This window comes from Lissotriton helveticus, chromosome 3_1, assembly GCF_964261635.1.
Source record: "Lissotriton helveticus chromosome 3_1, aLisHel1.1, whole genome shotgun sequence".
Classification (NCBI taxonomy): Eukaryota; Metazoa; Chordata; class Amphibia; order Caudata; family Salamandridae; genus Lissotriton; species Lissotriton helveticus.
The window spans coordinates 121016326-121043262 of NC_136061.1; positions in this window are offsets into that span (position 1 = coordinate 121016326).

Here is a 26937-nt window from a genome sequence, read left to right on the forward strand (position 1 = left end):
ATGGATGTTGCCGGAGCAAGTACAGAGGACAACCAGAACCCCACAAGCCCCACAGAGGACCTGCCTAGGACCTTGGGGTCAGGGAAGAGCAAGGACAAGAAGAATAGGAAGAAGCGGTTCAGTCCGCAGGAAAACAGGATCCTGATAACAGAGGTGGTAGAACACAATCAACTACTGTTCGTCACCTCCACTTTGTTATTGGCAAAAAAAATGGAATATGGCAGTCCATCGTGGACAAGGTGAATGCAGTTGGAGTGCTGAAGAGGACAATGGAAGAGGTCAAGAGGCGCTGGAATAATATGAAGCGCAAAACTAAGCAGAAACTCGCAAACAACCGAAGGCACCAATGCAGACTGGAGGTGGGAGTCCTGCACCACAGAAGTAGCTGGACGATACTGAGGAAATGGTGTCCACAGTAATCAGTGGGGAGGCGGTGGCGGGAGTTGGGGGATAGGACAACATGACCGGACACAACAGCACCAGGGTGAGTAACGACCAGGGACTGGGGAGACGAGGAGATGGGCACAATGGCACACATGCACAATTAAGTAGACCATATCTGCAGACAAACCATGCCCCAGACCCCCAACTCCCAGCCAAGAGACCAATGTAACATCTCAGCACTGTATAAGCACAAATCAAAGGTACACCGCATGTAAGGGGAAAGGGGGAGCAAAATCAGGGCTGCAGGGGCAACTCCCCCAAAATGCAGCACACACACATAACATGCAGAGCACATCAACATTAACAACGATGGGGTACAAACCGCAATACATCTACAACAGAACACAGGACACAACTGGTGACACATGAGTGGAAACTGCTGAATCACATTTGGCATTGCAGGGGAATGTGAGTTGATAATGTACAAGTACTAACACACATCCGTGATATTGTCGAAATGTCCACTGTCCCGCATCAAATAGGCAGCTCCTCCCAAACAGCCACAATGTACACTGTCATTAAGTCTGTATGTACACATGTACAGTGTGACAACACACATGTGAACACAATGTTAAACTGCATCTCCCCTTCACATAGCAGAGGGAAATCCAACACCTCCTGCAGAGCAGCCCGAACCTCTCTTCTCTGATGATGAAGAGGACCATCACACCTTCGACTCTGACGCCCTCCAACAGCTCGTGGAGAGCCTCCGCACCCCACCTCCAGGAGCAGGGCAGCCCAGATGCTATAAGGAGCCCCACCCCTGCACAGAGCACCCAGCAGTCAGCACCCACCACCACGACTGCCTGCCAGGACCCCCACGGAGAACACATGGCCTTCCAATGCTGTGTATTGGGATGCCAGGAGAATCTGGCTGAACAGGTGCGGGTGGGGTTCGACCGCATGGCAGCCAAACTAGATGTCATACGTGGGTGTCTAAGTCCCATCAGGGACCACTCAATGTCCCTAAGGGACACCCACAGTCCACTCCATGCTCTCCAGTGGACCATGGCTGACAACGCTGGAATCCTGACTCAACGACAAGAACAACTGTCCAGTCAGAGTGGCTCTAGCGATGTCACACAGGAGTTGGGACACGTGCGGAGGATCATGGAGACCATGGAGTGGACACAAGCGGAAAGAGCGGCTGTCATGGCTGCACACCAGCGAGATGTAGCTGGGTTCCTCAACACCATAAAGACCCTCCTCATGGCATTGCTGCAACAAGGTCTGGCGCTGATGCATGCTGCTGCTACTACTCCATCCATATCTCCGCCCCCTGAAGTGTCAGTGCCACACAGTGCGGCAGACATACCACCTCCGGCCCCTGAGGTATCACTGCCACACAGTGCTGGAGATAGAACACCACCACCCACACGTGAGGCACATGAAACAGCAGTGGACGAAGATGTGGATGAACCTGCCTTCGTAGTACGAAGGATGCAGTAGCATTTATCTCCGCCATCTGTCCGGTTTCTGCTTGGTACTGCCCTCTGCGACACTCACCTTGGACCTCGAAATGGGCTGCCATATTCTGTTTGATCGCCAATGACAGCAATCAGACTGCGGAATGAACTCTTCTCTTCCTTTGGAGTTGTCATTCTCTGAAGGACTCCGGCTGGCTCTCCATGGGCCAACATTGTAAAGTGGGGTTTGCATGGCCCTGTACTGCTCCAGCTGCAACACTCCACTGAATGTGCATTAAACATTCATAATCACAGAGATGTGTCATGTCTATGATCTTTCAAATGTGGAAGTATGGTGAATGAAGGGTCATTGATTTCCCCTTACGTCCATGTTGCTCATGTCGTTGGACTTGGGTCACAGGGTGACACATTGCCGAATGTGGTCCGGGTGGCGCCGGCACTACAACAGGGACACACGCATTAGTTACTTCCTTGTCCAGCACGGTACAGAACCACGCCCAGAGCCCCAGGGTCATTGTTCAAACCCTCACACTGGACTGGCATACGCCAGGCCAGCCCACTCCACTTACGCTCACAGGGTTGGGACGACAACGCTACATGTCCCAGCTCTTCCCTGTAGTGATATGCTGATCACAGGTATAGTTGTCAGCATGCCACAGCTACTCCCTGACAGCTGGTCTACACCCACATCACACCCATCCAGCACACACAACAAAGGACATGTGACCCTGCCAATAAAAAGGGCCGGGCGCACGTGCTTGACGCCATTTCCACTGTCTCTCTGGGTGTATCTGTCTGGTTATTATTCATGCCTGAGGGCCTAGGGCCCTGCAACATCACATTCTCCACGGCCGGTGGTGACATGATGGCGTTGGCAACACGATATTTAATCATAGTGGGTCCATGACTTGCGGGACATAGACTTGGTGGCACCGGATACACTGTCTGTCTCTCTCTCTCTCTCTCGCTCTTTCGCTCTCTCTCTGTCCTTTGATGGGCCCATGTCACACCTTCTTGTCTGGATTTTTGTCTTGCAGGCTGTGACCAACAGATTGTCCAGAGGAGACCCGCCATGAGTCTTCAGACTTGTTGTTTTGAGTTTTTTTTAATAAAATGTTTTGTTTGGTAATTCGAAGGTGAATGTGTGATTCTCCTTTTTGTGACAACACATGCATGTTACTTGTTGTAATTGTGCGACATCAGGCGAATTGTTTTGTTCAAGATTTCGTGCAGTTCATGTAACATATCTTTGTCGGGGGGTATCCATAGAGGGGGGAGGGGTCCTGGGGGCGGCGGCTCCATGGCATCTGTTGTTCTTCAGGTGTGGCTCTGGCCTGGGCTCCCTTTTCTGGTGCAGGTTGTCGTCTGACTTTACACCAGATTGGAGCAGTTGATCATTTTCTGCTGCTAACGCACCTTATCGCCTGTTTTGGGTTCTTATTGCCGATCTGGCTGGTCGTTGTGAATTTTGCGGAGTGGTGTTGTCGCGGCTTTTTGCACAGGAACCCCTACTCTGCATTTCATTAGCATTAGTTGCCAGGGTCATCTGTGGCAATGATTTTGCGACTGCTATCGCAGGTAAACTGGTGATATGGGCTGTTAGCACCACCTTGTGAATGGGGTGATAAATTTATCGCCACTTTGGCTGCGATAAAGTGCCGATTACTCGGCGATAAATCCTTGAGAATATGAGCCCGCAGATTTTAAACCATCTTGGCCAGCAAATCTTAAGAGGTGGCTATCTAGCAAGTAGATAATTGTTGGCTATCTGGATGTCTGTCTATATCCTGCTTAAAGCAAGCCAATTCATTTTTTATTTTATTGCTTATATTCGTTTTATAGCAGCGGCTTGGGGCCCACAGCCCACAGCCACAACCCCATTGAGGTAATGCAAGATAAGTCTGCTTATCCTATACCTTTCTGGTGAGCAGGTAGAGGAAAGGGCTCCAGAGACGGCAGTCATTTTCCTGGATCTTCAGCAATGTTCTGATTGGTCCTCATCAGAGGGAGAGTGGTAGCAGTCCTATTGTGTTTTGGAAGGGATGAAAAGGCTATGGTAAAGAGGCTTGGTGAAGAATGGTCTTAAATGGCTGGATAACGCTCAGGTAATTGAGGATCAAGTAGTGGGTGTACCTGACATTTGCTTATGAGCCTCTCTCTGTAGGACATCTAATGGCTTTAATTCAAGGATTCCAGATTTAATCTTCATGGGTTTGTTCAAAAATATAATCCTTATAGTAATTAAAAAGTATTCAGTCAACTAGGGATCAACTTGATCGAATAGTCAAAGTAGTATTGTGCAAAAGGAGTAATAGAACAAACAGTCAGCCTCTGAAGGCAACCCAAGTAAAGAACAAATCAATAAACAGGCTAGCAGAGAGTCTGCACAGTAATAAAGGCAACAGAAGTCTAAGTATACATCAAATAGACTGATACAGGGTCCCAAGGAAGGCTCAGAAACAACTGGCTCTTCTCCAAAATAACACAGGTTTTATAATGTTTCAGAGTACATTCATGGTCTGATATCACATGAGAGGGTTGAACTAGCAATGATACAAACACATCAACCAATATTCTGGTACAGAAGATAGAAACAACTACTTCCTAATCCATCTAATTTATTAAGTTATGCATAATTAATAAAGAAAATGAATTATTATTTTATGTAACAGAGCAATACAATGGTTTGTTCAGCAAAGGAATGACATACACGGAACATCACCCGGAAGCATTGAAAATAAAGAAACATCCTGAACATTGCCTGCTTGTGGGAACACAAATATTACTCTTCAGAGACCACAACTGACTTCTTTTTCAATGGTTTCCCTGAAATGGAAAAACACAGAAGCAAACATAGAGAGAGAAAGGATTGCTAAGAGAAAGGACATGTGTACTGTTATTCTGAAAATGTGAATAGCTGTCAATGCAACCTTGCTCCAGCACAATGAGGCTAACGTAATCACGTTTAAATAAGTCATTTTTTTTTTAGAAGTAAACACTTGCTTACATAGGAATGCAGTAAGATAGACAACAGTTCATGTTAAGAATAAAGAAAGTCTTATAAAAGAATAATTACAAAAAATAAACACGGATTTATTCACTAAAACTCACAACTTGAGAAAAACAATTAATGGAAAGTTGAGACATTAGTCCTTGGTGGGAAGATAATCACTTAATTAAGTTGGCTGCCGAGGGCCGGACTGGCCGTAGTGGGCACTGGGCATTTCCCTGGTGGGTCCCCAGGCTGGAGGCTGGTTTTGGACCCCTGGGGGGCCGTTTTTATTATCGGGAGCCGGTTTTCAGCATAGCTGTAATATCGGCCCACTCTAACAAAAGCGGTAGCGTTGAGGTGGGAGGGGTGCTTCCAACTCGCGCTCTCTCCCCTCCCCCGGGGGCCGGCCAAACTCTTTGCCATGGCCAATTTCAGTTCCCAGTCCGGCTGTGTTAGCTGCAACTGGGTAGCAACAATTAAAAACAATAATAATAAAAAGAGTCTCTTTGATACCTATTCAGCCCCCACCTACTAAGCTTTTCACAGTGGGAATCATAGAATGGTTTAACACCAGAATTAGTATTTTAGGAAGTGTATCCATCTACAGGCAGGGTGCATCAGTATGATTCACAAGAGGGCATCAACATTCCGGGGCCAGTTACCTTCAGGGATACACAGTGTTTCTTTGTGACAAATTTACACACTTCCCAATTAGAACTCAGTCTATTCTAACAGCAGAGGATGAAGAAGTCAATCTCAGCTTGCTGCACTGATTGTGGTCCAGGCCCTTAGTGAAGACTAAAATGCATGGAAATAAAGGAAATTACCTACTTTGAGTCCTCCTTGTTTGCACAAATCAAATCAAAATATCGAAAGTTCCAACTGAGGGTTCCCCTTGTCCTGATAAATCACCAAGAGGTCACATTCTCAACATGACTAATGGCTTAATAGTCCACCACGGCAGTGGAAGATGTCCCACTACATTCATCTAAGTGGTTGTGTTATTCTAAAAATTGTGGGAAAACCTAACTTTATGAGAACAACCTCAGCTGATTGGTCAGGGATGCTTGTATCAATATGTTTTCCTTTGTAGGCTCATGTTGTGTTAAGAAACAATTCGAGCTCCTAGTGATTCATATGAACTTCCAGTTGAAAATGTTGCTCTGCGCCTTCACTCAGGTAAGTCCTCCTATTAATAAACTCTATGGGGCATATTATCAAGGGGTTTTATCTCCGCTTTTTTGGCTTTAAAAGCCAAGAAAGCGGAGATAAAATTATCTCCCTATTACCTAGCTGTCGCTAACACCAGTTAGCGACAGCTAGTAGGATAGAGCGACCATCTTGGGCCCCACTTTGCATGTCAGTGATATTTATCACTAATGACATGCAAAGTGGGCGTGCCAAGATGTTAGCGACTGGAAACAGTCGCTAACATCGCTATCTCCTATTACCAACCTTTGGAGATATTCGCGCTAAGCGCGAATATCTCCAAAAGCTAACACCTGCCCTGAGCAGTTCTTAGCCATGTTATCCAATGGGAGGTGGATAACATGGCTAAGAGCATTAGCTCGGTAATGCATGAATATCGCGGACTTTTCAGCGATATTCATGCATTGCGGCCGTTTTTTATCGCATTTGCGATAAACCTTGGTAATACCAAGGTTTATCTGCGATAAAAATCGCTGCAGCTCAGCGGTAACATTTTGTCTCTAACCAAGCAATAGCGATAATTATCGCTATTGCTTGGTAATATGCCCCTATATTCCTCTGGCTTCTGACTAGTGTTAATGCAGTGGGACACGGTTACATTTGTCATGTTGTTTTCCCAATTTGAATGGATCACATATCACCCAGGAGGGTATCCTGGTATTTTAGAAGACCGGTGTAGACCTGTCAGGGGCCTATTGGAAGAGTCAGGTGAGTTAAAAGGGAATGATCTTGCATGTACAGTTTGACCCATTTTAGGACTTTGTTGAGTAGCTTTGGGGGTGTGGAAGCAGGTGGATGCATCCCTGTTGACTAGGTTGGTCATCAAGATTTGGTTGTCAATCATGATGACCAGGGTCCTGGCCGAGTGGGAGGGGCATGAAGTTGGTCCTAGCTCTGTGGACCACAGGGCAGAAGACCAGATAGAAGTGTCGTTTCCAAAGAGGACCACTTCTGTTTTATTGCTATTGAGTTTTAAGCAGTTGATTTTCACCCATTCAGCAACTGTGAACATGCATCTGATTATGTTTGCTTGGATGCTCTAGGAGTCTTTTGATAGGTGGAGAGGACGAGCTGGGCATCGTAGATGTATGAGATGATACTGAGTCAGTGTGCGCGGATGATGCTGGCGAGTGGAGTAGATGTTAAAGAGTGTGGGGCTCGGTGAGCAGCCATGAGGGAAGTCTTAGATCAAGTTGCAGGCGGCGGATCAATATGGAGCTAGGCCACCTGTATGAGTACATCCTGAAAGGAAAGAGCAGAATCATTGACATACCAGTCCGCAATTGCATTCTCCTGCAGATTTTGGATGAGGATAGGGTGGGAGACTGTGTCTGGTTGGGGGGTGAAATTATTGTAAACAGTGTTGATTTTATTTGTAAGTAGAGGGAGAGTTGGGCGCAGAGTACCTGTCCAGGGGTGATGGGCGAGGAACTGGCATAAGCGTATGTGAATTCTTACACTATGAAGATTTCTTTTGAGTTGTAGGAGCTGTTTTGGATCCATTCATTGAGGGTTAGGTGCTTGGTGGTTCTGAGTCTTTGAATCTAAATCAGAGTGTCTGACCTGTAAGTGCCTCTGTCATCTTTGTCGTGGGTGTAACACCAACATCATTGCCGTGATGCTTGCCTGAATCTGAAGTCTTCTGTGTACCTACCTTGAGGTTTGGATCAAGATGTGGAGGTGGTTATTGGAGGAGCTAGGAAGTCCTTGTAGGTGAGAATCCATGTGGTAAGGTTCATAATGGAGTATGTTAGGTTGTGATAGTGATGTAGACGTCATTAATGAAGCTCTGTGATATAGATGTCTCCGAGGATCTTGTTCCAGTTGCACCGGGGAGGTCTGAGTGTGAGTCGTTCTGAGCTGGATGTGGTCGAAGCGGACGAGGGAATGGTCAGTCTAGTTGAGCACAGTGAGCTTATCCAACAAGAAGTTTGGAAAGTTGATGACGATGGGGTCAAGGAGGTGTCTAGCTGCATGGGTGGGGCCTTTCCCTCATTGGGTGAGTCCTAAGATGCTCAGGATTTCCATAATATTGGTTGGTTTTGGGGATGGTCTGGTCCTTTAGGCGAAAGGTTGCCGGGTTAACCATGGGGTTTCAGTGAGAAATAGTGGGTCCGGGCAGAGGTCGTGCAGAAAGTGCAAGACATCTATGAACTGTTTGACGAGCGAGCAGGTTTTGAGGAGTAGGCAATTGATGGTTGTGTGTTGGTTGTGCATGGTGGCGTCAGGCTTAGTGTTGTTGTGTGTGCAATGTGCGGTGGTTAAGGGCTGTGCTGGAGAAGTAGCAGGAAGGGCAGGAGAATGGACTGTCAGTTTGGGGGGTGCCATGGGCGCAGAGTGGATGGAGAGGTGCATCCAGGGTTCATATCGAGTAGGGCTTCAGCCAAGTAGCGTCTCGGGCTGCGGTGGGTGGCTGGCCAACCAGGGGTCCTGGCACCGGCCACAGACATGTACACACAGGCTTGTCTTCGACGCTTGTTTGGCTTACCAGTGCTGCACCACTATGTGCATCCATGCTGCGGCCGTCATTATGATGGGAGAATAGGTAGGAAGGGACAGGCAGAACTATCGTCTGCAGGGTACCGGGTCGGAAGTTTGAACAAAAGCGGGTGCAAGAGGTGGAGAAATGCGAAAAAAAGTCAAAACAAACACATGCAAAAAATCAATAATAGGAAAAGTGAAAAAAGAGTGTAAAACGGGGCAAAAGTGTAGACGAAAAAGTTCTCCACCTAAGACAGTCTGGCCAAGGGCATTTTTATTAGATGATCTAAGAGAGCCTCTAACGGTGTTGACGTGTGATAATTATCTGGTGGCTCATTAGATGCGCCCACTCTGACCTGAAAATGTTAAGGAGCATCTAAGTAATTCAAATTCAAATTCAAAAAGCTTTATTCGTAATTCAAGCTGAATTCATAAAAGCATACAAGTTTAAACATACAATCCGAAAGTACCAATTAAGTACAGTACATTTAAAAACATAATTATTACAATCAGAGCAATTCCAAGTTAATAAAAACAGGTTGTTAAAAATTCTAAAATACTAATATGTGCAAAAATACAGGGGTATATTACCAACCAATAGAGATAATTTTTGTCTCTAACTTGTTTATAGACAAAAATTATCGCCGCACATCGGCGATTTTTATCGCAGATAAACCTTGCTATTAGCAAGGTTTATCGCAAATGCGATAAAAAACGGCCGCAATGCATGAATATCGCTGAAAAGTCAGCGATATTCATGCATTATCGAGCAAATGCTCTTAGCCATGTTATCCACCTCCCATTGGTTAACATGGCTAAGAACTGCTCAGGGCAGGTGTTAGCTTTTGGAGATATTCGCGCTTAGCGCGAATATCTCCAAAAGTTGGTAATAGGAGATAGCGATGTTAGCGACTGTTTCCAGTCGCTAACATCTTGGCACGCCCACTTTGCATGTCATTAGTGATAAATATCACTGACATGCAAAGCGGGGCCCAAGATGGTCGCTATCTCCTATTAGCTGTCGCTAACTGGTGTTAGCGACAGCTTGGTAATAGGGAGATAATTTTATCTCCGCTTTCTTGGCTTTTAAAGCCAAAAAAGCGGAGATAAACCCCCTTGATAATATGCCCCAGAGTTCTTTACATAGAGTTTCGAAACTTAACCTGTAATTTTAAAAAACTAGATATAGCGTGTGCCACAGTGTCATTTTCTAACTGTTACAGTCTAACATAGGCTATTCTGCATGAGCGGTGGCCCCATGCTTTGAGAATGGGTTTCAGAATAATCCTCCGTGGAACTGCATACAATTTACAAAATAAAATACAGTGTAAGTTTGATTGGGGAGATAAGTCATCACAAGGGCAAGTGGGCAGTTCTCTCGACCAGTTGTTACAGGTTGGAAAGGTGATTATACGAAAAAAAGTTCCAAACCTGAACCGTGACAGTAGCATTCTCGAATAGCAGGTTAAATCACTTACAAGGTACAATTGGGGCCCTGGGTTAATAGTGATTTCTTGAAAGGCCAAGACTGAGTTTTTAAGTTTTTCTGTGGACCATCTTTTATTAACTAGATGATCCATAGCCAGTTGTTTCAGTGATTTCCTGGCAATCACTTCCATGCTGGCCGGTCTCGAATAAAACTCAGGATGGCCAAACTCGGTCATCAAAGTTTTCACATAAGACAACCATTTAATATTCCTAACACCGTCAAGGGTAAGACAGTCAGTGATTAATTTACGATTAAAAGCTGTCTCCGGGGTGACCCAGACCTTATGCCATAAGAGGATGGGCACAATCTATATGGCATCAGTAATAAAGGGTAGACCCAATTCAATGTGGGTAAGGTAATTTGCAGAGGATTTAGGAGCTCCCAGCAAATATCTGAGATAATGATTTTCAATTAATTGAATAGATGTTATATTTTCAATGCCCCAAATACCTGATCCGTAAGTGGCCGTAGATATACCCTTGGCCTGATATATTGAGATCAGTTCCTTAACGGGTCTACCCCCAAGTTTTGCCGCAAAGTTATGCAGTGCATCAGCCGCCCTAGAGAAGGCTAATTTTCTTGCTTTTACTGCGTTGTGCCAAGTACATTTCCTATCAAATGATATTCCGGGATAGGGGAAGTGATCCGTTGTCTCTATCCTCCTACCCTCATGGAATATAGAACAGGGTGTTTTCTTAGTGCCGTGCCCACAAGCCATAGTAAATGTTTTAGTGGTATTAACTTTTAATCCCTTATCTTTCATATAGTTATTAAATTTTGAGACCGCCCTCTGTAGGCCTAGCCTGGTTTGCGACATGATGGCAGCATCGTCGGCGTATAGATGTAGGGGGGCAGGCTGGCCCTGAGATGAAGGATAGTCGTACGGTAAGCCCTTAAGGTGGCTAGAGTTAATATATAGGGTGAAGAGCAGGGGTGCTAAAATGCACCCCTGTCACACTCCCCTCTTGATGGAAAATTTTGACGAACACTCACCTTGCTTACCAAAGCGCACCCTGGCCCCGGCACCCCTATATAATTCCTTGATGAAATTAAGTATTGTTTCATCAATGCCCAGGTCGGATAGTGTGGACCAAAGTTGATTGTGGTCCACACAGTCGAAGGCAGAGCTCAGGTCAATAAAAGTAATAAAGAGATTCCCTTTCCTGGCCTGGGTGTACTTGGAAATTAAAAGATGTAAATTTAAACTCTGCTCGATGGTTCCCATGCCGGTACGAAAGCCGTACTGGAGGTTAGATATAATATTACCTTCCTCAGCCCAGAGTTGAATTCGCTTTAAAATAATACGACCAGCTACCTTCATTAAGCCGCCAAGAAGTGAAATAGGCCGATAGCAAGTTGGATATTGTCTATTACCCTTTTTTTTTTTTTTTTTTTTTCAAAAACCTTTATTGTGCATTTAAGAAGACAATATACGGGCCCACAACCAACCGGCTGGCCACAAAAACGTGAAGGCACTTGCGCAGACAATATGGCGACACAGTAATATATCATAACTCCAAGCGAGCATCAAAGACCACAGCTTAGTTCAACATGATACCGTGACGAAGGAGCAATGAAGGTAGATTTTAAACATTTTTCGTAGCAACAATAAAGGTCAGCATTGCACTTGCAGATCAATAATATAAAATATAGAAGCAGAACGCTGAGTCCGTGTAGGCGTAACGGCAATAGATTGACAAATCAGTCTGACAGTCCTAGCCCAAAAGTCAAGCTTCCCCCGGCGGTACGGCGGCCAAGGTACATGTAACTAAAGTAACAGCAGGAGCAATCGAATCATCGCATGCCGCCACCCGCCCGCATTAGTCCCACACACGGACCCAAAGAAAAGAAAAGAAAGACAAAAGAAAAAGAAACAAAGGCACCATAGAAACTAAAACCCATAAACTAAGGACCCCACTCCCACCCCCCACCCTACACGCATGCGGAGGCTACGGCCTACCCCCCCCCCAGCAGTGTGTCTGTCGCCCAGCAATCCCGAAATGTAGAATAGGAAGAGAAGAAAGAAAAAGGAGAGGGTTAGGAAAGAACCTAAATTATGAGAGCAAGAAAGGAACATCCCGATCTAAAACTCCCATAGAGCACCGAAACCCGAAGGAGGGCCAGAACCAATTATTCCCAGACTCCACAGCCCGCACGAAAACTATACCCCACCCAAAAGGATCAACAACAGGACAAATTAATACAACCTGAGGTGGGGAAAAGAAACATTCAAAACAGCGCATTCAAACATAGTAGAAAGCGTCCCAGTCCGAAACATCGCCCGTAGAACAAACAAAGTCAATGAGAAGAAAACCTTCAGCCCTGGCCCGAACGTCGAAAGCCCATCAAACATGGCCACCGCTGGGAGCCCACCGAAGGCAGAACAAAAGGACAAGATGGCCGCCCCCAACGAAGAAGACGCAGGAGAAGATGAAGTGAAAGTCTCCATTTTACAATATGTCCAGTGTCCAAGAATACCATCGTCCCCTTATGCACAGGATAAAAAACAGTCCACCACCTTAGAGAAATGCCTTTAGAGGGAAAGGCGGCCAGGAGGGTCAGCAGCCGAGAAGGCGGTGATGAAGGCAATGGGGACAAAAGCAACGGCAGAGTCACAAGTCTCAAAGTGGGGGGAGACAATGTAACAGCAGCTCCATCAACCGACTGATACAATTCGTTGTTGCCAGGAATCATCCGCTGTACCGGACAGGCATGTAGAAACATATTATCCATTTCAGGAGAGATCGGAAATAATAGGGAGCCGGATCGCGTCAGGCGCCCCGGGGCAGAAATGGCGTCGTTAATCTTCCAACCCAGCTGCTGGGTGCATCGAAGCCATGTGTCCCATAAGCCGGCGAGCGCTGCCAGGATATCGCCATGAGTCAAATCCCGCTGCGGCTCCAAGCGGTCCATGGCGTAGGTTGTTGCCGTCGGGCCGTTACCACTCTCAAGACCAGGCAGGATAGCACCCCCGGGAGATAAGGGGGCATTCATCAGCCCATCCCAAAAAACCAGCGTCAGTACCTTATCGCCGATGAAACCCCAGTGAGAGGGGGAGGGCGACACAAACCCCGGGGGAAAGGTCGGGGTGCAGGTAGAGACACTGCTCGTAGCACGGAGTGGCGCTTCAGGCGAGGAGGGCGACCCTAGGCAGGAAGGATGTTCAAAAATGGAGGCAGCTCAGCTCGTCAGCAGAGGGACAATGGGAGGCATTACGAGAGGGGAATCCCACCTCGTCAGTGTATAATACAGCCCAGAGGGAATCCGCCACTTCCGCGAAGGATACACATCATCTCTTACTGCAGCCGGCAGCAGCACCGCAAACAACAGGGCATCCCCATATCGTCTCTCCGACGTCGGTGAGACAGCGTCCAGCGGCGGCGGCAGACAGAGGGTCCAGGGACAACCATGGAAGAAATGCGGCGTGTCCAGATCTCCGCAATAACAGCAGGCAGGGACTTCGGAGGAACGCGAGCGTTGTCAGCGCGTTTCAATCTCCGTTTTACCGCATCACAGGCATAGGAAAAGAGGCAGGATATCGATGCAGGAGTGAAAGGCTCGCGGAGCCGGGCGCTTACACGACCGTTCCGACGGCCATCTTGGCTCCTCCCTCTATTACCCTTTTTAAAGATAGGGACCACTATGGCCTCAGTTCAAGTTGATATAAGCCCAAAAGAGTTAGCACTATTCATGACATTAGTTAAAAGGGGGGCCCAGAGATGGATTTCAGATTTAAAAACATCAATGGGTATACCATCCAGGTCGGGCGCCTTACCAGAAGGGCTCTCCTTTATTGCCATGATAACCTCGTCGCAAGTAAAAGAGATTCCAAGCGGGAAAAATCCCTTACAAGCACTTCCTTTATCGCCAGACATAGATGCAAAAGCAGGAAGTACAGAATTAGGGGAAATTTCATTGTCATAAAGGTGTTCGAAATGTGTGACCCATGTTTCCCCATTAATAGCAATATCTATCGCCGCTGCCTTTTTGTTATTCCGGAAGAAAGGGGCATTGACCGCCTTCCAAAATAAGGTGGTATCCCTATTTTTGGAAGCAGTAATTATAGCCTGCCATGCCTCTTTTTTCAGTAGTTTCACCCTATTTTTAATAGCTAGGCGATAGGAATGTCTAGCCTCTCGGATCTCGCACGGGGATCGAGGTGAAGTATGAAGAGCCTTTTTTAGGGTTTTTAGTGCAGTGGTACAATTATGATCGAACCAGCCATTTGGGCGGTTCGAATCTGAGCGATACTGTCTGGTCAATAGCTGTTTTAAAGTTGCTTGTATCTTTGAAAAAGAGCCCAGGATTTTAGAATATTCTTCAGTCGGAGAGAGGCAAGTGTAAATTTATTTCTTCATTGTCGAAAATAAATTTACTAATAGCCCAGCTGGGTCAACCTTATCCCATTTGAGGGTGTAACCATTTTTACGAGCAAGAGTAATCGGTTGCTGATAAAGGGTACAGTTATCCCTCCGAGACCGCCCTAGCTCGGCCTTTTTTATGGAGAATGAAATTGGGTAATGGTCACCATAAATTTCATCTAGCGTTTCCCATGTTGTTACTAAATGGGCATGCGTTCTAGAAAGAAGGGTGAAGTCTATTGTGGAGTTACACCCTTTGCTGTGGTAGGTTGGCTGGAACTGTATTAATGGTGAGCATAGCTCATTAATATATGAGAGATTAAAATAAAACAGCAAGTTATTCAATATATCACCCTGCTTAGAATGGCTCAAATGACTCGGGTTGTCGTCAGTAAGGTTGCCGAGGCCTCAAATTGCCTTCGGTCCGTCCTGACAGATATTGCAATTGAAATCACCCACCCATGCCAGGAAAGACTCCCCACCTATCCTTTCATTTAAGGAGGAAAAACTGCAAATCAGATTGTTTATAACTCTATCTAAATTTTCAGTAGACACATTATTATAGAAATTAATTAAAATCACTTTAATGGAATTGCCCCATCCAAGAATTAGGATCTGATAGTGTTCGGTTGGAAGGTGTCTTAAAATTGTAAGCCCACTAATGGTGCTAACATATGTGCACGAACCCCCACTATTTCTGCCCTGGGAGACCCCTTTGGTGTTCAGAAACACCAGGGGATAAATCTAATGACTGGCACACCTGGGTGGCGTTCAGTTGTCAATCTAAGTCCTCAAGGCCTGACAATGGCTCAAATGAGTTACATACTGGGATACTCCATCGCCAGTTGTAATTCGGATGTTGGTGCCTGCTAAACTGAGGAAATAGAGGCCTGTCTGTTCGTGAAGACTGGAAAAATAAGGGTGTCTTAGAGGTGGGAGGTCTCGATGATGGGATATGGGTATTACAGTTAAAAGAATTTTGGGTATTGCGTGTTTCCGGTATTGGCACGAAATTTGAGCGAGTCAATAGAGTTCTGGGATAAAAGTAGCTCAAATCGCGGGGTGATATGCCGCCTTCACCTCTCCCCGAAAACCAATCAGTAATGTGGGTAACAACTCTCTGGCCCCTGAAATTAATTATTACGATATCCCCCTCAATGTCTTTTGGTCGAGGGCCCACCCAACCTCGTCTCCTAACGGACACTATGTCGCCATTGATGTTTGGTGGCAGAGGTCTGTTGGTGCTCAGCCAATGTATGACTTTATTTTTAAGATTTTCGTGGGCTTCTTTCCTACCTTCAACCAACACTGGAACTCCAGTCAGGATGATAACATAGTGAGCTGCTTCCGGGGGTAGATCTATGTAATGCCCGCAATTGTTTGAAACCGAGTGTGGTGGAGGTGCCTTCGTCATTGCTATGTTGTTGATGTTAGACATGTACGAAGGTCCCACTAATGGTGTCTCTCTGGGTAGCTGTGATGGCAGCTCAGTACTGGCAATAGCAACCGAAGTGACCCTTGGCTTTAAAAAATGGCGATCCTCGTGGGGCTTAATTGGTCTTGATAGAGGACACTGTGGTACGTTTGGGGTATTCTGGGTAATGAGTTGTTTTAGAGCCTTTTCATTTGAATGGGTAGTTTCAAGTAAATGAGTCATTTGATCTCCCAGCCTCTTTACTCTCTCTATGAGGGGTAACATGAGGGATTAATGAGCTTTTCCAAATCCTCCATTACCCCCTCAGTTAAAGTGCCCCCTGGGAGTAAGTTTTTTGGGCCGATGCGTGTTTCGCTCGTAGCTTGCTTCTTACTCGGGTCTATGGATGATCTGGATATTTTGGCACGCTTGCCTACATGTGTATCCCCAGCCCTCTTTCTCTTTAAAGTGGCCCCCTGTCCGGGGTGTGAAAGATTTTCCTTCAGTGGATGATTAAGCCAGACTTTATTCCCCGGTGTTGGCAGGATTGGATAATCCTCCCTTGAGGGATTAAGTGATTGGTCTAGGTTTATTGTGTCATTGGTTTCTACCTGTGGAGGTTGTGTTAAAGGTAAGCTATCCTGAAGGAGTAAGGGGATTAAGCATGGGCGTAAAATCTGTTCCGCTCGCGGAATTTGCGGATTTTTGGCAAATTCGCAATCCGCGAACTCTCGCGAATTTGCAGAAAATCCGTAAATTCGCACGCAGCGGATTTTTTTTCTTGGTGATACAATTTTGCGGCACGCGGCGTTCACTTACCGTCATTCAGCGTTTGCCGAGTTGTTTTTCTCGATATTTTGCGAGTGCTGCGCCATTTTGAATCTTGCTGCGAGATCCCGTGGGAGTTTGGCGACCGCGATTACGTCATCGCGCTCGCCACCTTGCACAGCGAGAGTTTGTCAACACGAGTACGCCGTGATCACGTATCGCGGGAGTTCGCAATTGCGAACCCGTAGATGCGGCGGGCAGCAACAATCTCGCACTCGCGAAAATACAAAATTTGCAATTCTGCACAAGAAATCCACCAGCAAGCAGCATAAACCTTCTGGAAATGATGATTTTTATCAGAATAACTTGTCAGGTTGACATTTGCCTGCACTTTTTTTGGCAAGGAGTCCATTTGGGGGGGGGGGGAGGAAGGAAGTGCCCCACAGTCTCCAACTTCCTGTTCCTGTCCAGCAGGCTCCTCCCAGTGCTTTCTTCATGTGCTGGTCACTTTCATTCGGATTCTTCACCTGGAAGGATTACTTTTTGTGGATGCTGCTGGATATTTGGATTTGAGGCCTTTTTGACTTTCTTTGGATCACTTTTGGATTAGAAATTTCACAAGTAAGTTTGTTTGGGGCATTACAGTTGCTGCAACTACAATTTTGGAATTTTTGATGTTTGGGCTGTTGTTGGGGCCTTTTGTCCAGGGGTACTCAGTGGTGGGTGGACTGAGTCTTCCTGTGGGGTGTCTTGAATATAAACATCATGGAGGGCCTGGATGGCTTGGGATTGTGCTGATTTTTCTGTGATTTTCGTTTTTTTGGGCTGTTGTTGTGGCCTTGTCACCAGGGGTAGTGAGTGGTGCATGGGCCTAGTCTTTCTGTGGGGTGTCTTGAATGTAAACATCATGGAGGGCATGGATGGGATGGGATTTTGCTGATTTTTCTGTGTTTTCGATTTTCTGTGGTGTTCATGGGGACAGGCCATGTGGGTGGGGGCCATTTTGAGTGATGCTACAGGCAGGCCCTGGCCATGTGCTGGGAGGCAGGGGGCCATTTTGAATGCAGGCAGTGTTCTTAGGTCTGCAACCATTTTGCCTAGCTTTCAACCTTTATGCCCAGGGGTAGTGAGTGTTGCATGGGCCTAGTCTTTCTGTGGGGTGTCTTGAATTTAAACATCATGGAGGGCCAGGATGGCTTGGGATTGTGCTGATTTTTCTGTGATTTTCGTTTTTTTGGGCTGTTGTTGTGGCCTTTTCACCAGGGGTAGTGAGTGGTGCATGGGCCTAGTCTTTCTGTGGGGTGTCTTGAATGTAAACATCATGGAGGGCATGGATGGGATGGGATTTTGCTGATTTTTCTGTGTTTTTCGATTTTTTGTGGTGTTCATGGGGACAGGCCATGTGGGTGGGGGCCATTTTGAGTGCTGCTACAGGCAGGCCCTGGCCATGTGCTGGGAGGCAGGGGGCCATTTTGAATGCAGGCAGTACTCTTAGGTCTGCAACCATTTTGCCTAGCTTTCAACCTTTATGCCCAGGGGTAGTGAGTGGTGCATAGGCCTAGTCTTTCTGTGGGGTGTCTTGAATTTAAACATCATGGATGGCATGGGATTGTGCTGATTTTTCTGTGTTTTTCGATTTTTTGGGGTGTATAACTGAACTGATGTTCCTCTGTCTTCCATTGCTTTTAGGTGCACAAGACTCAAGAGAACCACCAGTGCCAGGAAGAAGTCCTGCAGCGGTGTGTGTGTGCAGCATAACGTCACGCGACGTCATGTCTGGACACAGACAACTCTGCAACTCGTGCAACTGCGGCCTGCTGTTCTGACCTGCTCTGAAGAAGATGGCCCCCAAAAAAGTTCCCCGTAGCTCCTCTAGCAAGAAAGTTGCCAGTAAGGAGCAGAAGAAGCAAGTTACTAAGGAGACTGGTGTGCCGGCCGCCACATTTTTTGGGAGTAAAAAAAAAAGTACGCCTGCAGCAGCAGCGGGATCTGCTGGGGACCAAGCTGGGAGCAGCACCCCCGCTCCATTGGGCTCAGTGCCACCACCACCACCACGCCAACTTAAGCCCAAGCCCTTGAGTGCTGCCGAGGCACTTAGTCTAGTTGTTCAATCACCATCGACCAGTGATGTTGGCTCATCGCAAGAAAGTAGCAGCAATGTCCGTCAATCAACACAGGTTGTTGTAACTCATCTGACGAGTGTTGAACAACCACAGCCGCAACAAAAACCACATGTGCAAGTACAAGCCCAAGTACATGTGGAAGGAGAAGCAGCGCAAGGAGATGCGCAAGCAGAGGTGTATGGAGGGTCACAAGTGCCCACAATAGTTGTTCCTCCCGAAGTAGGGGCACATCAGGAAATCGACAATCAAGGCGAGGTATCATTTGAGGAAGCCACTCCTCCTGATGATCATTCATTGTCTTCCACACCCCTAGCAAAGAAGAGATCAAGGGTGGTGTCTACATCTTCTTCAAGCACACCTCCTTCTGATGAAACGGATCAAAATTGGGAACCAGCACCACTGCCGTCTGAGAGTGAGGCACACCATGATCTGACAAAGGTAGTTAAGCGTAAAAGGAAGCTCGTCCAAAGTCTCAGAGTTATGGAGTGTGATGAGGCTCAACAAGAAGTGGCGGATACTGCTGCTGATGAAGACTCTCAGAACGATGACCCAGTCATCATAAAGGTCACTGCAGCCCCAGCGGGCATGCAGCAAACAGACATTTTGACCCTAGCCCGAAAAGCTGCTGAGCGTGATGATGATGTTGTCGACGAGGAGGCAGTGGAAACACCACAATCATTGGAGTTAACTAGTACACCAACACGTACCGCTTCCATATTTCTTCCTCGCCAGAATGGACCTCCATCCACCTCGACCTCAATTAGTGGTGGTGAAAGTGCACAACGTACTAAAGTTCGGCAATCCACATCCTCCACTTCATGTGGCATTAGCAGCATGACCACCACCACCAGTATCGCCGCCTCCTCCGGCCCCCACAGACAATTCAAGTCCCCAGTTTGGGACTTCTTTAGTGTTTGCCCAAAAAGGGAAAAGTTCGCCATTTGTAGCATTTGTAAGCTTCGAGTTAGTCGTGGTAAGTTTGGTACCAACTATGGTACCGGAGGCCAGAGAGGTCATCTTAGGAGACAGCACGCTGTCCAATGGTTTGCGCACCTAAAGGAGATCAAGGAAGCCCGAATTGGAAGTCAAGAAAACGTTGATGTTTCATCTGATGATGACGAGGAGGAAGAAGACGTGTCAAACACTTCACTTACACCCAGTACCCCTGTCAGCAGCACACCCCATGTGAGGCACACTAAGAGTGTGGGAGCGAGTTAGACACCAATGCGAAAAAGTTCATCAGCGAGCATAACTGGGTCAAAGAAGTCATCATCATCCCGTAAATGCTTGGTCCAGGGCAACATTAGAACCATGTTTTGTTCATACGCGCCATATGAACGCAACCACCCACTGACGCGTCTGTATAACACTAAGCTGGCTAAAATGCTAGCTCTGGACCTTCTCCCTTTTTCTTTTGTAGAAGCGGTTGGTTTTCTAGAATTAGTGGCAGCGCTCTGCCCTAAATGGAAGGTTCCTAGCCGGTTCTATTTTGCCAGAGTTGCGGTTCCAGCACTACATGAAGATGTGCTGGAGGTGATTGGGGCAGCTTTGCAGAAGAGTGCTGTTCACACTATACATCTGACAACAGACATGTGGACCAGTGGCGCAGGCGCTGATTACATGTGCATCACTGCACACTGGGTCTCTTTTTCAGGGGTTAAAGCAAAGCTAAACGCAGGTATTGACCCGGACCAAATTTTAAAGCTGCTCGGAAACATGCAACACTAGCCATGTTTGGCTTGGAGAAACGTCATACAGCAGAAAACATTTTGAATGAGTTTAACACAAAGGTGTTTCACTGGCTGTCCCCCAAAAAACGCCAGATTGGTTATGTTTCCACGGATAATGGCGCCAATGTAGTTAAGGCCATGGATCTGGGTCACTATTTCAGAGTGCCGTGTTTGGCGCACTGCATAAACCTGGTTGTTAAAAAATTCTTGAGTGATGAAGACAGTCCAGCGTGCGAGGTAATGTCCACCTGCCGAAAAATGTGCAACCATTTCAGCCATTCTTTTAAGGCCCGGAAGCATCTGAGGAGCCTGTTACATGAACGTCGAATGCCAGTGAAAGCACTCATCCAGGAGGTGGCAACACGTTGGAACTCAACCTTCTACATGCTTGAGGGTCTGTATGAGCAGTATACGGTACTCGATCACTATTTCTTAAAACAGGGTACAGCTCAGAAGGACCTGAGGATGGATGCGGCGCAATGGGACCAAGTTAAAAGCCTGACAGACATGCTTCGTCCTTTTGAGGTCTTCACGTGTGCAGTCAGCAAGGAGGACTGTAATTTGGGAAAAGCTATCCCATTGTTGTGCATGCTGGAGCACCAACTGAAGGCGGTGTCTTCTGTGTTTCAAAAAGATGAAAAAAACCAAGACCCTTTTGTTTTGGCGGAGAAATTATTAGAGCGCCTACGTGGTGATGAACGTCTTAAAATGATTCACTCAGAACAGCATTACATTTGTGCTACTATTCTGGATCCACGCTACAAAAAGGCGCTGGCAGGCCAAGCATTCTTTCCTTTTGCTGATGAAGATGTTACAAAGTACAAACGTTGGCTAGCCTTGTCAGCCAAGAGGTTTGAAAAAGAACGGCAGGATATTGAAGGAAAAGGCAGTACATCAGCAGGCCATCCCCAGTCAAAACAATCCACTTCTGCACCTGTGGCTGTGGCACAAGTGACCTCTCAGCCGTTAAAGACACCGGCAACCGGATCATCTGCACCAGACACAACAGTAACATTGGATGCTGAAGAGGATTGGCTAACTTGGCTTGGGTTTGGTTCTCAAAAGGTCACAGCAAAAAGTAAGCAAAGTGGAGGAACCTTTGAGGACCTTGAGTCGATGGTGCAGGACTATCTGAATGACTCAACAGAGGTCTATGTTAATGCTGACCCATTGGCGTATTGGCATGGGAAAAAAGAATTGTGGCCACAGCTCTCCAACCTGGCTATAAACTACTTGTCTTGCCCATTCGCAAGTGTGTCTTCTGAACGTGTTTTCAGTGCTGCTGGTGGCATTGTAACTCCCAAACGTAGCCGCCTCTCGCCCAAAAATGTGGAGAGGTTAACAATGATCAAGATGAATCAGTACCTCATACCACCAGATTACAAAGTACGAGAAAGCACGCCGCATGAAGACGAGGAGGACAGCAACGTAGATGAGGGAATTTGTTCTCTGTTCGGTGACACTGACCTCACCCTGCCTGAATTCGCAGAGTATGATGACGAACTCTTATTCTTATTCCCTGACACCGAGCCCTGAAAATGAGACAATGAATCAATAACTTTCTCTTTCGTCCTTATTCACTTTTATTCCTGTGTGTCTGTCTTTCTTTGTTTTGAACAGTTAATTTAATTCAAACTTTAATCACCTAATCACAAAAACAAGCCCATCAGCAGAACTGTCTTCACTTGTTTGCTTATTGATTTGAAGGTGCCGCAGTCTGCATTCCTCAGGTTCACAAGTTCAGAAGAACATGCTCCTCTATCCTCCTCCTCCAGATTCCTATTTCCCTCAAAGCAGAGGGCTGGATTACGCCCAATGAAGAAAGACTCAGCACTTGTCGGGGTGTTCTACTTCTTTGCGGGTGAGTTGACGGCTCTGGGGCCATTGCTGGGAAGCTCTAATACCGGATAAAAGTGGTTTGGACCAAATCGGAGGCGGAAATTCTTTGCCGTTTTTGCTGACTTGCTTGCCTTTGAGGTGCTCTTTGGCGGGGTTCCGGGTGTTTGTGGGTGAGTTTTGGGGTCTGGGAGCACTGCTGGGACAGTCTAATCTTGATTGCTTTTCAGGAAATCCGTGGTGGAAAACGGGAGTTATGACCTAGCTGCACAGCGCGTTTGGACCGAAGGCCGAGAAATATTGTAAGTATGAGATTTTCCTTTTTGGCTGTTTGGGGGTGTTGTGCCTTTTTGCGGGTGGGTTGGCGGGTCTTGGGGCATTCCTGGGAAGGGCTAATACCGGATAGAAGTGGTTTGGACAAAATCCATGCAGAATTTTTTTTTGCTATTTCTGACATTTTGCTCAATGTAGTGCTTTCGGGGGCCTGTTTGGGGGGCTTCCTGCTGTTTTTCGGTGGGTTTCGGGGTCTGGGAGCACTGCTGGCTATGGATACTTTAGTTTGCAAGAGGTTTGAAGCAAATCCATGGTGGCAGAGGGGAGTTAGGGCCTAGCTGCAGAGCGCGTGCGGAGTGATTTTGGAAATTGGCAAGAAAATTACTAAGTGACCATTTTTGTACTTTTGCTTTTTGGCTGTTTGGGGGTCTTTTACTAGTTTTCTCCTGGGTTGACGGCTCTGGGGCCATTGCTGGAAAGCTCTAATACCGGATAAAAGTGGTTTGGACCAAATCTGAGGCGGAAATTTTTTGCCGTTTTTGCTGACTTGCTTGCCTTTGAGGTGCTCTTTGGCGGGGTTCCGGGTGTTTGTGGGTGAGTTTTGGGGTCTGGGAGCACTGATGGGACAGTCTAATCTTCATTGCATTTGCTTTTCAGGAAATCCGTGGTGGAAAACGGGAGTTATGACCTAGCTGCACAGCGCGTTTGGACCGAAGGCCGAGAAATATTTGTAAGTATGAGATTTTCCTTTTTGGCTGTTTGGGGGTGTTGTGCTTTTTTGCGGGTGGGTTGGCGGGTCTTGGGGCATTCCTGGGAAGGTCTAATACCGGATAGAAGTGGTTTGGACAAAATCCATAAGGAAAAGCCTTTTGGCACTTTTTGTAACTTAGGGTTCGTTAGGGTTAGCCCTAGCAGCAGGATTGCATGTGTTTCGGGGTGTTCTAGATTTATGCAACTGAGTTCTGGGGTCTTAGAGCACTCGTGAGAATGTGTAATTTTGGTTGCAAGTCATTTGAAGAAAATCCATGGTGGGAAAGGGGGGTTTTGGCATAGTTAAAGAAAGCCTTTGCCACTATTCTTAACTTAGGGCTCGTTAGGGTTAGCAGTATTTCTATTGCATGTGTTTGGGTGGGGGGGTTTTCGAGTCTTGGAGCGATGCTGGCTATGGATACTTTTGCTTGCTTGCAAGTTGTTTGAATACAATCCACGGTGGGTAAGGGGGTATTTGGGCCTACTTTTACTTTCAAAGTACGTTTTGTCACCAGTTTTCTGCTAGGCCTTGTTTTTTGAGATCTGATTTCGGGTCTTCTACATTTTTGCGACTGGCTTTAGTAAGGGTCTGGGTGGGAGCACTGCTGGGAAGGTCTAATTTTGTTCTAAAACACAGTTTACAGTACACCTAGCTTGAGGGGAAAGATCCGCTAAAATAATTTGCCCATACTTATTTATCCTTCAAAAGGTGACTCAGACAGAGTACGCACTTTCAAAAATATTGTACTGTCTATTAGGAAAATCAAAGTGTGACTTTTTGCACTACACAGCGTACATACCTTATATTTATTTATCAGTGGTGTTGTAATAGCACTTCCTGTTTTTCGTTCAATAATTACAGGCCGGGTTTCAGTCTGTGCAATGGGGAAAAAAGGATGGAGTCAGGCTTCACATTAGCGAGCCGCAAATCAGCATCCGCCAGGCAGGCAGTGGACAGGGTGTCTTCTGGTCACCAACATTGATGGACGAAGCGTCAGCTGGAATGGAGGAGTGCCGCTAATAAGAGGAATTGTTTGCTGCATGCAACTTACTTACCAAATTCAACAGGACAACTACAACAACATACAGATACAGTATCCATTGTTTTCTTCTATGAGTGTGACTGCATTTCTTGGATCTCTCTCTGCTTCTAAATTGATCCCTACAGCCATTCTATAGGTTTTACTTCGGCTAATTTTTAAACCTAATTTAATGTAAGAAGTGTTTCTCTGAGTGCAGAGATAGGCAAGTGAAAACGCTGCAGCCTGTACTGTCGCATTCTAGTACTACTTACTTTTCAGTAACAATGCATGCAGTAGGGCATGCACTTCCTTTACGTACTTAAAAGATTTATGGATAGCTTTGTACCCAAAGATTTCTTTATCTTCAATTATTGTTTGTCCATGCTGTGCTTTTTTTTTCTTCTCTCAACAAAACCTACCCAAAAAGAAACCCCCATTCCCATCCATTTTCCAAACCCTAACCCTCTTCCCCCAGGCTGTCTGGTTTTGCTTGATGTGTGACTAAATTACATCAATAATTCCACACACTTGCGGGGGAGGATAAGGTCATAGCAACAGGCTGGTGAAGGAATCCGAGGATATATTCTAGACTTACTCAGCTTCAGTACTATTTCTTGTAGTAGTAGCCAATGTCAAAGAAATTCAAACAAGTACTAGTTATACTTTCAATACTTTACCATTTGTTAGGCTACATTGTGGCACTGTTCTAGTGTACTGTCACCTGCTATATTCTCTATCGTACCGTTGTATTGCTACAGTAAGGAAAAACCAGGTTTCATTTTCTTTTTTTCCATAGGCATGCAACTGCCACTGTGTCACACCACTAGTACCACCGCAATGAGGACATTTCATCCGCCCAGGATTGCCAACCTTAATCGCCATTTCCCGTGGAGCCAGCCCTGGGCCTAGCCCTACTTTCAAACACAAATTACAGGTAAGATAAGCGTTTGGTGGGAGGTAGTATAATGGAGTATTAGGACTAGATGAGAGATTGACGGTAGTACTACTAAAGTCCTAGGACTCTTCAGGAAAACAAACTTACTGTTAAACCCCCACCCACCAGACTCAAAAGCAGTAAAAAACGGGTATGGTCAGATAAAGTTTCAAAAAGTATATTTTTGTAGCCCTAACAAAATAATCTCCCTCAAGACCCTCCCTAACCCCAACGATTGTCTTTCAAAAGTCCCAAAAAGAACCCAACTCCCAAATCCCACCCCCCAAAAGTCTCTAAAAAAGGGGCAAGGGACACTACGGCAGGATGCTGTTCACCGTAGCGGCCAGGGCATCATACTCCTTGCGGAGGGTGGCATGGTCGAAGCGGAGGCCCTCCACCAAGTTCTTATAGGTTAAGACCTCCTGCTCCAGGTAGGACACTCTGAGGGATAAGCGGCGCTGGCGTGCCTTGCAACTCCTGTGGGGGGCAGCTGCTGTCTTTGCTGCTTGGCGGTGGCGGTTGGCTTTGGTAGCCCGGCTCCGTACCGCTGGAGCACTGCGCTGGCTGGCAGCCGTGGGGGCACGGAGGAGGATGCAGCTGTCCCAGTGGATGTTGTTGTTGTTGTACCGGTAGACTGCGTGTCCTCCTCCTCCAGGGCCACCAGCCGCCGATATTCGGCGACAGTGGCATCCAGCCTCCGTTGCCGGGCCATTTGAGCCAGCTCCCTCCTTGATGGTCTGTTTGATTTGGAAGGAGCAACTATATGAAGAAAGAAAGACATAGTCTGTAACCAATGCTCCTTAAGATTAACACAAAATGATTGAGCAGAAAGTTGTGTCACAGTACAAGTGGCAAATTAAAAGCACAGTACATAACTATTGAGGACAGTATCTATCTAACCTCCCACTTCTTCATCCTTGCTCTAACATTAGTGGGAGTTTAAGGAACAAATTCTACGAGCACTATGGACTTCCATTACAGTCGACTATGACAGTACACCAGTCTTATTCTTCTTCTTCTCTCTTGTTTAGGAAAATTGGTACGTTATCTTATGCAAGCCGGCATAATGCCAGCGCAGTGAACTTGCACCCGAGAAAAACAGACGCACACCATGATGAGTGAGACAGACTTGCGTTACTGTACCGGTCCAGTACATGCAGGTGGTGAAGCTCTTACTTTTCTATTACGGGTGGCACTGAGAATACTCTGTTAAAAGGGCTACTGCTTAATTAATTTAGCTTTCACCCTACAGTGCAAATGAGTACTAGAAAAGGAAAATGAAGAAGCAAAATAATCTGATTATCTATCACTTCACATGGGATGTATTTGATGACATATGGGATGACTTTAGGTGCTTTGCTTATTATTGAGTGAACAGTGATACACCCACACATGAATGACGTACTACTACTAAACTAAAGTTATTAAGAGAGGTAGGAAGTGTCCACCGTAATAACCGGATATATGCTGTGCTTGCAGTTGCAATACAAACTACTGCTACTATTCATGGTAGTATTTGGACAAAATTACAACTTCTTTTCCTTGCCTTTCCTACACTGGAACGGACGTGCGGGTGCGGTGTTACATGCTCTTCAAAGTAACACTTAGTTCATCCAGTGACCGTCTACTCTCTCTAGATACACATATGCTATCTAAGAGTCAGATAATACCATGATCCAGGCAT